This window comes from Passer domesticus, chromosome 6 (assembly GCF_036417665.1).
Source record: "Passer domesticus isolate bPasDom1 chromosome 6, bPasDom1.hap1, whole genome shotgun sequence".
NCBI classification, from domain to species: domain Eukaryota; kingdom Metazoa; phylum Chordata; class Aves; order Passeriformes; family Passeridae; genus Passer; species Passer domesticus.
Window position 1 is genome coordinate 23,940,002 of NC_087479.1, and position 16,411 is coordinate 23,956,412.

The following is a 16,411-nucleotide window of genomic DNA, read 5'->3' on the forward strand; positions in this document are numbered from 1 at the left end:
TAACTTGGGTACTGGTAGAAATCTTACTGCAGCAACTCAAGGCTTGCCATTAGTAATTTTCTTTTCTTGGAAGTGAGATAAATTATCCTCTGCTGAGCATCATGTGTTCATGTCTGGGCAGACTCATACTCAGGCTTTCTCATTTCAAGCTTTCTCAGATCCCTACACCATATGGTAGTCTACAGGGTAGCTATGGCCCTTTGAATTAAAATAGAACCAAAACTGAATACTAGAAAGGTAGAGTTTTGAGTGACAGTCAAAGAGCAGCAGTCGTGGGGTAGCTGGCAATGATAGACACTGGAGGAAGCTTCTCTGGTTTTACAGAAGACAGCTGTTCTCTCTCTGATGGGAGTCTACATGGAATAGCTGCTCTGTGTATGAAAGACATAATGTAAAGCAGAACTTTAGGTGATCTAGCTTCAGAAGGGAAATGTTTAGCTAAATCTGACTGTCCTTTTTCGCCTACCTGCCAGTTTACTTTTTGCAAGCTTAAGGGTTAGATCAGAAATGCAAGCTGAAATAAACAGTTAAGGATATGGAAGTTGAAAAATAAGAGAAAAAAGAGCAGAGAAATGTTATATTCTGCTGCTAGTGCAGAGCTCTGGTTTGCAACCCACCCACCTTCTGGATTACCATTCAGAACTGAGGCTTTCAGTGTCTCAGAGTTATTTTCTCCTGTGCCTTCCATTATGCAATAACAAGTATCCAATATGATCTGCTCAGCTACATAATCAACAGCTGAATTGAACTTGTCCCACTACTGAAGAAGGGGTCCTTGTGCAAATTTGCATACTGTTCTTACATCTGTTCCTGTTGTCTCAGCAGTTACTCTGTTGGTCCTCTGTTCTGGGCAGTCTGCCTTTAAATGATAAACACTGCAAGGGCTGACTTAAGGGCAGGAAGTAAAAGTTTTGCTCTTACAGGATGTGCTTTTGTGATTTAGATGTGCCAACATGGTGTTAATTACTGCTTCTTTAACAGCTTAGGTGATAGGAAGACTGGCATCAACTCTTCCAAATTTTATTGTTCTTAAATTTCAGGCTGGATCACATCGGTAACTACACTCAGATTTTGAAATATCACAGAATGCTTCTTGAAAGGAAATAAAATCCCAAATATTTTGTGAAAGCAAAAACCGTTCTGTGTTCCCCAACCAGGCACTCAAGTATACAGAGTACTGATTCTTCCCTGTCTTCTGCTTATATAATAATTTTCACCTCTGTGGGAAGAAAGTATCCAGTAGAATTGGGTAGCATTTCAGCTGAAAACCTGTCTACATGATTACAGTATGTGAGGCATACTTGGTCAAGCTTGTAGTACTTACATGAGAATCCAAAATTTTGAAATAATTTTTCTGTGACTCATCTTCCACCTGCACAGCTGTCATGTGATGGTATATAGAAGATACTTCTTTAACATCTCTAAATTTAGAAAAGAATATATGTTCAATGTCAAAAAATTGTAGAGTCTCTCCACTAAAAATTTCTGGGTGAGATTCAGAATTCTTTCGCTTTGGCATGCTCCCTCTAGTTTAAGGGCTTTGCTACACAGTAGAACTTATCCTCTGCTGATTTTTTTTTTTTTTAATATAAAAGCTCTTAACTTCTGGGAAATTCACTCATTAGTGATGCCATACTGTGTTGCTTGGAAGTAGCAGCAAACTCCACCTTGTGATTTATTATTGCATGCTTACATGGCATGGTGCTTTGGCAGGTCTCCATTTGCCCTCCCACGCTGCTCAGACCACCTGGCCTGTTACCTGTGTGCCTGTAACTGCTCTGCAGTTACAGATAGAGCATTTGTTCCCATGTTTGAATGCTGGAGAGCAATGATGTTCACTTCCTTCCTATTTTCAAGTGCTAGTGATCTGTACAGTCACCATGGTTTTCTTTTCAAGTCTTGTTTTCTTGTCTTCATCCAACCAGTTCAAAAACAATTAAAAATGATTCCCAGAGGACAGAGAGTTGGCAGAGGGAAGCAGTTCTCTAAATTCAGACACCATAAAGTGGTGAGGATGTTCATGTTGCTAATGTGGATGCTAGAACAGAGCCATGAATTCAGCACTTGTGTGCTATGTCAGAAATCATAAATGTGAAACCACCTTGCAGTAAAACTGGATGTCTGCCTTTTTGGGGGAGGTGGGACAGGGAAGGGTTCAAAATCTGATGATGAGGAATTAGTACAATTTTAGCACAAGTCTGTAGTGACTATTTCACCTTGGCATTACTGGTACTCAAAATACAGGCAAGGCCCATGGGTCAGGTCATGATTTTAGGTTCAGATTATCTGGTAGTCAGGAGGCAGCCAGCCCCCTAATGTCTTATCCATGTTCCCCACAAGGCTGCCAGCAGGCTGGCAGAGGGACCAGTAAGCAGCATGGTACTGGCTTCTGCTGTAAGTCAGTCCTACAGTGAACAACCACCCATTGTTTCATTTTCTTCCTGAAGCCAGAGGCACACTGGATCACCCATAGTGTGACAGGCACAGTGCCTTTCATGCTGGCTTTCTCCCTCTCTTCCTCCAGCAACTCCTGTCTGGCCGTACACTGCGTTCAGAAGCTCTCTGTGCTGGCACTAATTGAAGGAAATCCTATAATAGAAATGTGTTTGTTGAGGGCATGTCACTCTGTAGCTCTGCAATAAAATATGTAGTACAAAATGTATTTTAATTAAACTGGAAATTAATTCAATTCATCAGAACAAGTCCACCTACCCTCTCCTTTTTAATATTGTATGCTCCAACAATAAGGAAACTTCAGATAGGAAAATTGCCCATCTTCCTCAACAAGATACTAACACTGTTAGCATTTAGTGTGCTGTGCACTCACTGCAAAGCAGCATTTATTGAATGGGGGCCTCTGAGTATGTAAAAGAAACAGATTCTTAGACTCATAAAGTAATTGAGTTGGCCCTAGCTATTGAAGACCAAGGTGCTTTTGCTTTCCCATCATGGAAGCTGTCTATCTTCTCCAGAATGTCAGGGGAGGAACATTTCAGTGACTCATAGCAGCTGACCTCAGTTGTGCTTATTTACTTGGGAGTCTCATGTACAATTTTTTTTCCTTGCTATTCCTGGTCTTAGCCTGTCACAAATGCCCAGTCTGTTGCATTCATTCAGTTGGATTTTGTGGGTAGGCACTTTCTTAACTTTACTGACTGAAGACACAGGTCAGGGGTATGTCCTCTAGTATTAATCTATCTGCATGCAATTAATTATTTGTTTTCCTGTCTTCACCATCTGTGTCATTCCTGATAGCACCATAAACACTTGTCTTGGCCATGTATTCCTTAAAGCTTTGGCTACACACAAAGCTGTGGCTACAGACATTAATGTGAAATGGAGTTTAAGAGAGTAGCCATCCAACATGGCCTGAGCTCAGCATGACAGTTACCCCATCTGGCTGTTTGAGTGTGTAAACCAGAAAGTTCTTCTTATTGCAGATGCTGGCAAGCTCTGGTGTTCAAAGAAATTGTCCAGTTTGGTTAGATAAAATACAATATTCTGATAATCAAGATGAGAAATGATCTATCAACCTCTCAAATGCTACATAGCTGAAGGTATGATACCGTTTTCCAAGGCTGAGAGAAAGCAAACACCAGCAGCCTGCTGAGACAGATGAAGTAATAGGGAAGATTTTTTTTCTGTCAACAGGGAGAAAAGAAAAAACTCTCAGTGACAGGCAAACTGCCAGAGAGAGTAGGTAGCAGATAGTGGGGATGAACAGGCAGATCCTGTTTCTACAACACATACTCTGTGGAAGCTGCTCTTCCAGTGAATGAAAGTGAAGTTTTGTTGGGACACAGGCTTGGGAGAATGTCCCATTCTGAGCCTCAGTGCCCCATAGCCAGAATGTTGATTTTTTTTCTTTTTTTTGGGTACATTTTTCCTTGAGACAAGTCACTGCCCAGCCCGTCATATAGCTCTCCTGTACAAAGTTATCACCATCACCAGTGTACAGAAAACTGTCCTGTCTCAATTAAATTTCTGGCAAAACCTTTAGCTTCATGCTTTGATGAAGACTTTTTGGCACCTATAGCTGCAGATGAATGACACTGTCTGGGATGTGGTACAATGGACACCAGGCCTTCCAAGACTTGTGTCTTTGTCTTACTGACTGCTCTCTATGATGCACTAAGAGAGCACTGTCAGGTGAAGTGTCAGTCTGACCCCCTGGGTAGCCTTGGTGCTGAAAGGATGCTTGGATGGCACAGAAATACCAGAACTCTTCCTGCACCGACTTTTGCAGGAGAGTTATTTTTCATGACTTCTGTTGTATCTACACATCTGGGACTTTGAGCTGTTACTCAAGAGATGTGGTAAGTCACAAGCTGCTAGCAGTGTTGTATTGTAAGTGTATGGATCAATAAAAATTGGTTGCACCTTTATCTCCCTGTGTGCAAAGCCAAGCCTAACTGACTAAAAGATGGAGATGGCTTTCTGGGAGGGGGAATTCTAAGATCTTGGATTCCTTCTATAGATGTGTTTGGTTGCTCACGTGTGAGCAAAGTGAGCTCTGTCTTGTATGCTCTGAACTGAAGCCTGGTATTTACGACATCCTCCTCTCTGGTGAGTTGGAGGGTTTCTGTTTAAACTACATAGAGGAAAACACTATTCAACCATTTCCATATTGTATATTAATGTCTGGCTAATCACAGCAAGATCTAGACAGGTTGTTTTGTTTTGTTTTGGTTTTGCTTGTTTTTCTGGGAGAAAAAAGTCATTTTATAGTAAAGATGTCATTTAATGAATGGGTTAATGTTTAATCAGTCCTGACTCACATTAGATAAGAGATAAAGATTGTAAACAAAGTTTAAATCCTAGATTTCGTAGCTACTCCACAGTTATTAAATAAGTCATAATAACAAATCACAGAGAAGTTTTTTTTCTAATTTTGCAAGATTTTTACTGACTGAGAAATTAATTTTGTTTTCATCAATTTAGACAACAAACTGCAATAAAAAAAATTCAGTGTTAAGTTTACACAAGGCAGAATATTACACAGATTCAGTGAACAAAGAAGCTGGGGGGAATAATAGGTCAATTAGGCTGTTATTACTTGCTTTGATGAGAAGGATTGAATTTTCAAGACTGATATATATCACACACAGTGCGCCCAAGGATCATACAAACAGACTTGAAGAGCAGCAGAGAGTGATCAAAGGACAGGATATGAAACCTATTGAAAGCTCTTCTTTAATGATTTTTTTTTCCGATTCTAGCTAAAGATTTGTTAAAAAAAAGGGGAAGCTGAAAGACAACCCAATTTTTTAAAAGATATTAGTTCTGGAAGTTGCAGTAACTGCAAATACTCAAACACAACTAATACACATGTTCTGGTTATCACATTTTCACCTTCCACTTGTAAGAGTTAGATAGACCTGTATTGCTGTTCTAATAGGATCATGTTTCTAATGATCTTCAACCTGCTCCATGACACTCCTACTTATAAAAGTTAGCTCGGTTTTTTAAAGACAAAATAACCTACCATAATTACATCTTTCTGGTTGCCTAGTTTGAATGAAAAGTCTGAAGGGCATGTCAAAATGCCCTTCAGCACAGATATTTATCTCTGTGTAATACTGAAACAAATATTGACATCAATTACATTACTGCATCTGACTCAAGGTTTGGGAAAAATAAGAAGTTTCTGAATTTCTTTAAGAAACCTTGATATGACAATTTTTTGCGCTGTTTTCAAACAAAGTTACTGGTGTCAATATTAGTTATCTGAGTTATGATTTATGATGCTGAGAATACAAACTAGGTGAAAATAATTAGGAAAGAGAGCTAGAGAGGAAACAGCCTCAAGTTGCACCAGGGGAGATTTAGATTGGATATTAGGAAAAAAATTCTTCACAGAAATGTTGTCAAGCATTGGAACTGCTGCCCAGGGAAGTGGTTGAGTCACCAGTCCTTGTGGTATTTAAAAGACATGTAGATGTGGCCCCTGGGGACATGGTTTAATGGTGGACTCGTCAGTGTTACATTATCAGGAGTATTCAATGATTTTAAAGGTGTTTTGCAACCTAAATGGTTCTGTGATTCTATGAAAATAAAATAATCTATCAGTGTTATGTTTTGTAGCGGGAGGGTTTTTTTTACCTGCCTCCTTCTGTCTTGTTTTAGCTTTAAATATAATTGAAAATTGCTGTCAATAAGAAGTGAGTGGTTTTGTTGTACTGTTGTTGGGGCTTTTTTATTACATTTTATTTCCTTTTGGATGTGACTCTGCAGTCCTGCATTAGCAGAGCTCAATGAAGAGGAATAACAAACCAAGCAGTCTTTCTAGGTTTCCTTTGCATTGCCCAAGGGCAATCGACTTTGTGTCCAAAAATGATTGACGTTTACTGTTTTGTAAAAGACTTTTGACCTTTCTATTGTCCTTTTTGCCCAGCTATTTCAAGGCTGTCCTACTTGAGACATGACTTTTGACATGCTAAGACTGTTTTGAAATAACGAAGAATAATGCTGCTGACTCTTTTGTCACAGGAGGCAAAAGTAGTATAACACAACTGGGATCCAACAGGCACATCCATGCAGTGATGTCACAAGCCCCATGAATATAGAGTATCCCATCTGATTTCTTTGTGAAACAAAATAGTTGACAGGGACTCCAGCTATAGTGAGGCATATCCTGTCATGAACTTTTGGGGTTTTGGGAGGGAACGTTGTGCTTATTTTTCTATCTGTTAGAATGTACATGGTACTAAATAAAACATGCAATTCAAACCTACGCCAAAAATCTAAACCAAAAACTCGTTTGCTCAGCGCAAGTCAAACAAAATGAGTTTGTGGCTTTATTCTCTACTTTACTCAGGGAAGAAGAGATGTTCATACGTTATTTGTGGTTCAATTCTTCCTGATGTGGTCTCTGAAAAAGAGGACGGTCTAGTTCTGGTCTCCTGGTTTTACTTAAGCAAAAACCCTCAGGAAAATCCATTCAGTCTGATTTCTCTAATGAAACATATGAAACATGTCAAATATGTTAATGATTAGGGATGAGTGGGTCTTGTTATTTTGATGGCTCTGTGCCTTTCAGGGAAGAGGATGGCAATGCTGTGGAGGGCATGGGTAAGCCAAGCCATGAATGCACAAAACTTTTGGTGTAGGGAGACCCCTTTGTCATGATATAAGTTGTAGCCTGTAATCTCTTACAAGGTAAGCTGCTCTTACTTTTGTTACATCCTTTTCTCATATGCCTCTGGTATGCTTGAGAATCTGTGTTCCCTTCCCTTGCTCTTTGCCAATGATAAATATGTCAGTGATTAGGACAGTTTCACAAAGCAACTATAGTCCAGATGAAATCAGTCTGCATCAAACACGTGTCTAAAGGCTTGTATGCAACAGAGCATTTATAGAAATTAAATTGGAGTAAATAAATAAGTTAATTCAAAGTAAGTTACTTAAAATCACCTTTAATTCCTGTGCAGGTGTTGCCATTCAAAAATAATAAAGACTCATTGTATCTGTATTAGTTCACTTGAAGACTAAATGAAGCTAAATCTTTTGGTGTTTGATTCTAAGTACTTGATTCAGTACAATTTCTCTTTGATGACAGATGTGAAAAGCATAAACACACCCCAGTGCTCTTCCACAGCATCCACCTGAAGTGTACTGTCAAACTGTACAAGAATCTCTTCCTTTGACCAACAAGTGATGCTGCCCCTGATGCGTCTAGAGCGAGGATTTCCCTCCTGTATTTCTGTATATGCATACATACACACACACATATATATTTATATATACACTCACATATAATATGTATAATATACATATAATGCACACATTCACATGCACACATGCTTATATATATATATGTATTTGTGTTTCTGTTTTTCTCATTTGTTTCCTACTTTGCTGTATCTTTGTTTTGGGGTTGTTTCATTCTCAATTGGTTCAACTCAAATTTTAAATCCTATATGTTTGTTTTTGTAGAAGTATTTTCTGTTTGATGTCAAAGTTAAATAGGATCTTGCTGGTTTTGTCTCACATTTTCCATACTTAAATAGGTGCTAAGCCAAGATGAAGGTGCTAAACAGCAGAGACAGGTGTGTGATAATCTTGCTCCCACTATGCTGGCTAGTGCAGGGCAGAAGGTGAGAATCAGCAAAGAGCTCGAGTAGCAAAGTCTCATGTGGGCCAGGCTGTACAGCTGAGGGGATCCAGACTTCTAGCTCAGGACTGAGCACACCCACTCCCTGACTGGTGCTTGTGAAATCTGGGGCCAGGGAAAATGCTGAAGGGGATATAAACAGAGGTCTTTGCTTTGAGTCTAAAGCATGGTGAATGTCTGGAGACTACTGCCTGTAGCTGGTAAGTGTTCCAGGGAATTGCTTGCTGCTGCTTGCTCGTGGAAGCACAATACCTGATTCTGAGACTGTGTATGGATCCAGCATATACTAATTCAACAAATGTTGATGCAAAATTGCTGGTTAGGGAACTATGCCATGAAGGAACTCAATTTTACAGACAGTAGAATTATACAGCTGTTACAGATGTGCCTGTAAAGCACAACTTACAACAGATAGTTTCAAATATGTGCTGCATTTCTTTTTCTCTTTACACCTTCTAAATGAAAGGTAGTATGGACCTAATCTGGTGATTTTAAATGCTGGGGGTAGAATTAATCTATTTTTTCCATTTCTTTGGCTTGTGTACTTACTAATTTAACTGCTTTTGTTGGAAAGGAGACAGAGTAGCAGATAAAGCATTTATTAAAGTGCAATTCCACTCCATAGTGCACAGGGACCTTAAGCAAAGGCTATAAATATTAAGTTCTGGTTTGTAGTGTGAGTCCTACAGCCTCTGCTTTCTTTTTGATGAAGACTGACTGCAGTCAGTGAAGGCTCAGGCAGTATTAAGCAGATAAACTGATAATTCTGAAGCAAGAATTGTGGGTTCTTTTGATTTAAGATCTTACAAGCTAAGACAATATCCACTAGCTGTAAGAGTAAAAAGGGCCTCTTTTATTTGCAGGTCAGGTTCTGAGAAGACTTTAGTCTGTGAGTCTGCTGCTCTTACCACACAGTGTTGTAGAAAATTACTTTTCCAGTAGAACTTCCATTTATTTTAGAAATGTATGCAGTGGGTATGTGTGTAAGCTAAACAGTGGATCATGACACATATTAAAATTGCAGCCAGGAATGTGTTTGAGGAAGTGTTAAGATGGTAGGTTACATTCATAATATTACAGGAATGTATCTGTAATTCAAGATACTGCCTTAAACCAAGGGATGATGTGATCCCAAATAATTAGTTGCAGTTTAGAAAATAAAAAAGAGAAAGGTGGGGTGCAGCTGGAGGATGATAATTTCCGATCTTCAAGCAGTGATTCATACCACTGTTTAAAAGGGCATTGTTATTGAAGACAAGTGATCCATACTATATCCTAGTGTTATCCTCTGTGAATAACTGAAACAAACACACTTCTCAAGGTTTATCCCCTCCTTTCTTTCCCAACTAAAGCATTGAACACAATCAACTGTTGAGCAGACTGCCTAGGAGAATACAGTATTTAATTGTTATGCTGAAGGGACTAGTGCAAGATGAACAAACAATTAGATAAAAAGGGGTTGAAATACTGACAGATAGGCTAAGATAATCTTTGCTATGCTAAAGGTTACAGCTGCTGCTAATTTAGTTGCATTATCCTTCTCATTGCAGATGTTTAGGGATGGGTCTTCTAAATTACAAAGAAGAAAAGCAATTTCACTATAAAAGCAAATTTTATCATAATAAATATAATTTATAGGATGATAAAAGCTTTTGATACTGAATGATTTGATAGACTAACAGGAAAAATAGAATATTTGCACAGATACTTATCTGAAGAATAGGGTGAACACAATGACATCAGCCAATGTATTTCCAATTATCAGTTGCTTCTGAAAAAAAACAGAACAAGTGATTGGATTGAATTAATATTGTCTGGTGACATACTGATACCTAATCATGATCATTAACTGTGTTGTCCACTATTGATAACTAGTTAGCACTATGAAAGCTATAATGGGATAGTTTGGTTAATGTATGCAGTTTCTAACAGTTTCATAAATCATTCCTGCAAACAAATCAAAGTCAATAGAAGAGTAACGTGACCACACATAATTTTACAATCTTTTTTCCTGTCTCTTAGTCATTGGTAATGTGACCTTCAGCAGTGGTGAAATGTCTGATGGGTTTAAAACCTCTTTTATTTGCTATTTTGGCTATGATCTTAAAGAAAGACAAAACCTACACCTAAAATTTATTATCCTTAGAAAAAACCCAACAACACAGGCACAAACTGTAACACAGGTGTTATACTAGAGGTAAGTCTATGTACTAAAGCCTATGCTAAGTGGAAGCACAAAGCTCCTGGGGGTTAGTTTGTTTACTCTACTTCAAGATACTTAGGCTGTATCTGATACTGACCAAACTAGCTCATTTGGAGCTTGTTTGGAGATCTTGAGCTACCTGCTAGTGTGCAATGTAGGTAAACCATTAGTTTAAGATTTATGCTAGTTATTTTATTGCTCAGTCTCCAGAAAGGCTCACAAATCTGTATGTGTAGGTTGTGGTTAGGACTGCTCTGGATCATAATCTGTCAAGAATAATTTGCTGGTGTGCCCATTGCCTGCCTTCTAGAACACATGGAGTTTACATTGGAAAATATTACTTTTACTTATAATACAATGAGTGTGGTTTTTATGTTTTTATGGTAGCAACCGCACTTGTGATTTAATACAAAGCTCTGAAAAAAATCAGAAATAAATGATTGGCAAAACCCTTCCATTTTTCTCTGCAACAGTGAAAGTTTTAAATAAACCCTCATACAAGAGAGGCTGTGTCAGGGGATTGTAGTCAGCCAGTTGTAGCTCAGTGTCCTTGGTCCTACAAACCTTTAAGAAACATTTAACACATCACATTTATCATGTCAAACAGTCAGTGGAGCTTATACAAAGTGAGGTGCAAGGAATTAGATTTCAGATATGGCCTCACCATGGCTGCTATACTTTTCCCATCCCAAAATCCACATGGAGTAACAGGGACTTCACACTAAAGCCTTAGGGACAGCATCATGTTTCTGCACATGGGGACACTGTGTTTTCAAGCTGAACAAGAGAAGCTTGTAACCAAATGTGGCGTGCTGCAAAAGGGAATGCTGGTGCAATTGGACTCTTGTGACCATCTCTGCATGATCTGTGCTCTGCCATTAGGCTCATGGGCTGTTTTAGGGCAAGGCTGGATTTCTCCAGTGTTTTTCATGGGGTACTGTGTTGATGCAGAACAGCAGAGGAAAAAAAAAGATTGCTGAAGAGTAAAAGTTGAAAACCTATCAACCTAGTTGAAATCTATCTCTTTGGGCATCCTCTAGCTGGAAAATTTAAAATAGAAACATCACCAAGGAAAACTGTGTCTGTTGGATCATAGGTGATAGAGAGAAATATTTGTTCACCATACTCCAAGAGGGGATCTAAACCTTCTGTTCAGATCTGATTGTATGTTCTGAACAGAGCTTGTGTCTTCCTCTCTGAAACTCCTTGTGAGGGGAACAAAAAGGCTTTTAATGTAATTTTAAATGAATTCTGATTTTTTTCTTCTTCCTCACTAAATTGAATAGAAAAAAAATCCAGAATCCTCATATTTCATCTTTTCTTTCTCTTATTTTTTAACTATAAAAATTTTCAACTTTGATCATAATGTCAGTGTAGTAGAATGGAACTGTGGAATACACTCTACCAAACAGAATGGAATGCTACACTTCACTTTTTGCTGAAAAAACACCATACAACCTGGAAATAGAAAATTTTCAGCTTTGAAAAATTGAATTGGGATGAAAACTTTAAGTAAACTGAATGCTGTAGCTTTACAATTTCCCTGTAATTTGATAGGATAGTTAAATAAAAAAAATTCCTTGGAGGAAAGAAAGAGAGACAAATGTGTTTTTTTATCAGTATCAACCTTTGTGGATCATGCCTTCAAGATCATGGTTCTGCTTTTTTCCTTTGATTCCATCTTGGTGTTGCAGGAGGCTACTGATACCTTGACCTTTTGTTTCTTGGAATACCTAGTGGAAATAATGAAGCAATAAGATCCAGGAAGAGTCACTTGATGGTGACTACTGACATTTGTTATTTGTTTTGTGTGAATCTTTTAAGAGTAAAATCTACATTAAGAATACGGTGGTGTCAGAAGTTTTAATTGCAAACCCAACAAAAAATTTGTTTATGAAATGTACTTTAAAATATATGAATCTATTTAAGTTTCATGCTTAAAACTAGTTTTGAGATGCTTGTTTCTACTGTGCTCCTGTCTGCTCCATGCTAGGTTTTAACAAGCAGGAGTCAAACTTAGTCTTCAACAGGAGATGCTGGAATAACAAGCTAAATCTTGGGCAGATATGGGGTAGAACATATCCCTGCACTAAGAAGTCTGTAATTTATAGAAGCTAATTGAAATATGTAAAGTTGTTTTCTGGGGTTTTTGTTGGGGGTTTTGAGAGGCATTGCTTTTTTTGGTGTTTTTGAAAGGCACTGAAAAGCAGTTCTTGACTTCTTTTTATTCACCCAGAAACCAAACAAGTTTGTTTTATAACTAAAACAAAGGATTATTTTTCTTTTTACCGCAGGTTGCATAGACCTCAGTCTCCCACTGAGAAAAAGAAATATCTTTCTGATTCACATGAGTTACCAGCAAATTTCATGAGACGCAGTGACATTTTATTTCTCTTCAAAGGCAATCAGTAAAACTGAAAAAGGTCACATTTTGTTTTCAGCAGAAAGTGCCTCTGTGTCATAATTTAAAGTGAACAACAACCTCTAGCTTCATGCAGGAAGACATGTATATGTTACACAGAGTTTCAAAGGAAAATGTTAATTTCAAGTTCATTAGAGATTAGAAAATCAAAGTGCCTATTTCTTAATGATTACTCTTCAAGAATTTTTATACATTTTTAAAATATTTTCATTTCTCTATGATTTTTTTTCTGTCTTTGAATCATTCCTACCATATTTTTGACAAAATTAGAATAATTGACTATTGCTGTCATGAAAAAATGTAATTTGACAGAAAAAACACTATGAATTTCAGTTACTGGAGACATATGACGTGACAAACCCATATATAATATTTTTCTGGATGCAAACTGGATTTTTTTGTGCTAAATAGGACTTTCCACAGTTTCACTATTCTGGCAGCAGAAGCATCAACTGGGTGAGAGACCAGGAAAAAAATGACAGATTTTGTTAAATGACCTTGCGTCATCTTGCTGTATTCATCCTGGCCTTCAGTGAACATTTGTTTTGGAGAAACTTTGACTACTTTAGAATGTGTAAAATCTTAAGTTATTTACGGCTTTTCCAATTTATGGATCTAGTTGTTTCTGGTTTTTGGTTATGATTTTATAAACACTTGAATGTAAAAGTTACTTTAGAAATAGAGAATTGTTACCTTGGATGAAATTATTCATGTGCAGGAATTAATATTTCTGGATCAGGAATATCTTCAGTATCTTCAAGACAGCTAATCAGCACAAAAACTGGAAGAAAATTACCAGTGACTTCATAATATATTTTATTTAAGAAAAAAAAAATCTGCAAACAGAAACTTCATGCTGAATGGTTATTACAAAATTACATTAATTGACTCGAGACACATTTTTTTCCTTTGGCTGCTAATTATATCCATGTTTCCTATGGATCTGAGAGGTTTTAAGAATGAAATAGATTTTTTTGGTTATTTACTGGTAACATTGTAATGGTTAAGGCAGTTGAGATGTTCAAGCTGACTGTTGTGACATTCAGTCTAAGACTAGGGTGAGACCTTAGACATATGCTCTGAGAATGAGAACAGTGTGTAAATGCACCACTTTGAGAATAAATCAGATTACAAACAAGAGTTATCAATGGATCCTACGAGCTCTAAGGGAACAGTCTGCTGGATACTGCTCACCCTGCCTTCAATAACTCCAGTCCATTATAGAATGCTCTGCAGATTCAGGTGTTTGAAAGATTCAAGTGAGAAACTGCAGAAGGGGAAGGCAAAGAGCAAAGTAGATTTGTAAATGAGACTTGGAGAGAAGATAAGAAAATGAGGTAGTGAGGTACAGTTAGGTTATGCCAATGGCAAAAGACATGGAGTAAATGGATCATACCAGAAGCAGGAGAAATAGCTCATGGGCTTAGTGCATACTAGGCTGAAGAACTTAACTGACTTACTTCTTTTTATGCTGATGTGGTATAGGTGCAGCTGGCTCTCTAAAGCACAGAAATGTGGCAAATCTGGTCCACAGGATGGAAGAAGTTGAGCACCTACTGAGAAAAAAATGCCTTATGGTGTGACATGAGGCAAATAACTTTTTCCTTCTCCTGGAACTCCATTTATTGGTAGGACAGGAAAAAAAAAAGGGGGAAGAACTATTTTCAGCTCTTAATGAAGTATACTTACTGTCCCCCTGCATTTCTATGCAACTCTCCTTATTTTTTTCCCTCTAGGTGGCTGGCTGGTGTATTTGATTCCTTCATTATGCACAGGTTGAAAATTGATGTTGAGTTTCAGGTCTAAGGTATTTTACTGGTAACGCCTCTGATACCTCCACATTTTCATAAACAGTATTTTTGCAGAGATAAGTATATTTTTGAGCTGCTTCACTCATTTAAAAATAATCTCTTTCAGACTTTGAAGAAGAAAGGAACATTTAAAGGGTTGTTTGAAAATCTCGGCAAGAAAGGATAGTGTTATTGAGATGTACATGGCTGATAAGTGTGTGATAGCCTGTGTAGCCTGATAGTTTGGTAAATAAAATGCCAGAGAAGTTAACTACTTTGCAGAAAGATCTCAGTTTAGAGCTTGCTAATTTAGCTCATTTTTTCCCCTCTTCTTCTACCTTCATCTTTTTTTCCCAGAGATTGTATTTTCATTTTTTAATCTCTGTGTTTCAGAACTTTGATTTATCATCATTAATCACCCTCCCTGATTTCCCTATCCCCATTTTTAAAGGAAAATTTTTCCATTTTAGGGCTAAGTTCTATAAGGTCTAAAATAATAATGAAGAGCATATAAATTGGTAAACCTAAGTTTTTGGCTAAGTTTTTGGTCCTAAATCTGTTTGACCAATTACAGCAGCGAACCATGAGTGGAGGCTGATTGCTTGAGAAACTCCTCAGCCTGGCTCACTGCCTTATTTCCCTGTTAAAGGCTATAATAATGATAATAATAATAATTTCTCTGTTTGTATTTCTATTGCATAATTATTCACTTCTTTCTTTTAATCCTACACATTATTTTGTGCTTTGAGCCAGTCTAGAGCTTGTTCCCCTCTCTCACAATTAGACTGAGGTTGGGGAATAAAAATGGAAGGGATGTTTGAAGCTTTTTAATTGTTCTGTTAAAGAATGAGTGAATGTAAGTACAAGAGTGAAAAATTTGCCTGGAATGTGAGTGGTGCATAGATACCTTCTTTGCAAGAAGGGATTAAAATGCCTCTTGAGAAGAGGGATTTCCTTTCAATGGCTTCTTGTTCTTGAATTGTACTGGATTATACAGAGGGATTTAATGGTTGCAAAATATAGTAATAGTCTATAAGGCAGCCAGGTTTCCAAGTAAAACACTGAAAGCTGAGCAGAAGAAAACTAGGCCTAGGGTTATATTTTCAGTACATTAGTGCATTCTTCCTCTAAATTCTTTCCCAGCATGTTATATGAGCTTACTGACCTAGCCTTCAATACACTTAGGAGTATGTTTGCTGTCATCTTCCCCTGCCTTGCTGTGCAGTTTGCAACATTGAGCACTTGATGTTGCACAGACTCATTAGGGACAACAGCCATTTTCAAACATTGCTCTGGGAAGATGGCTGAGGGGTTAACTACTGAAGCATAGCAATGATACAGCTATGAGGAGATAAAAAAGGGTCTCAAGGGAAGCAAGTTTCCAACAGAAGGAACTCAGCTTGTTTAAGGAAAATGATATGATGTTGTTGGCTGCCATACTTTGAGCAGACAGTCTAGACCAGCACTAGAGAGGCACAGAATTGGCCTCCTACTCTCCCACTGGAGGTAGGCTGATCCCAGCTGAGTGCCAGGCACCCAGCAATGCCGCTCTCTCTCTTCCCTGTTCAACTGGATAGAGAAGAGAAAATATAATGAAAGGCTCATGAATTGAGATAAGGGCAGGAAAAGATCACAAATTATCATGAGCAGATCATGCTGAGCTTGAGGAAATTAATTGAATTTGTTACCAGTCAAAATCAGAGTAGAATAAGGAGAAGTAAAACTAATCTTAAACGCACTTTTCTCTCATTTCTCCCTCCTTCCTGGCTTAACTTTTTCTCTGATTCTCTGTTTGTTTCCTCCTCTTCTCTTTCAGTGGCACAGGGGGATGAGAATGGGGGCTGCGGTCAGGTTTGTTCTGCTTCTTTTTCCTCAGGGAAAGG

General features: G+C 37.9%; 1 long non-coding RNA gene across 3 annotated transcripts in view; it reads left to right on the forward strand.

Moving 5' to 3' along the window:
• Positions 1 to 16,411, forward strand: part of LOC135302899 (uncharacterized) — a 40,855-nt gene that overhangs the window by 14,844 nt on the left and 9,600 nt on the right. For 2 of the 3 annotated variants that reach the window (XR_010364451.1, XR_010364452.1), the window contains exon 1: positions 15,807 to 16,034. The exons of the other annotated variant lie outside the window; for it this stretch is intronic. This is a non-coding gene — a long non-coding RNA (uncharacterized LOC135302899). Of the gene's footprint in view, positions 1 to 15,806; positions 16,035 to 16,411 lie in introns of those variants that run through there. 3 annotated transcript variants of the gene reach the window in all.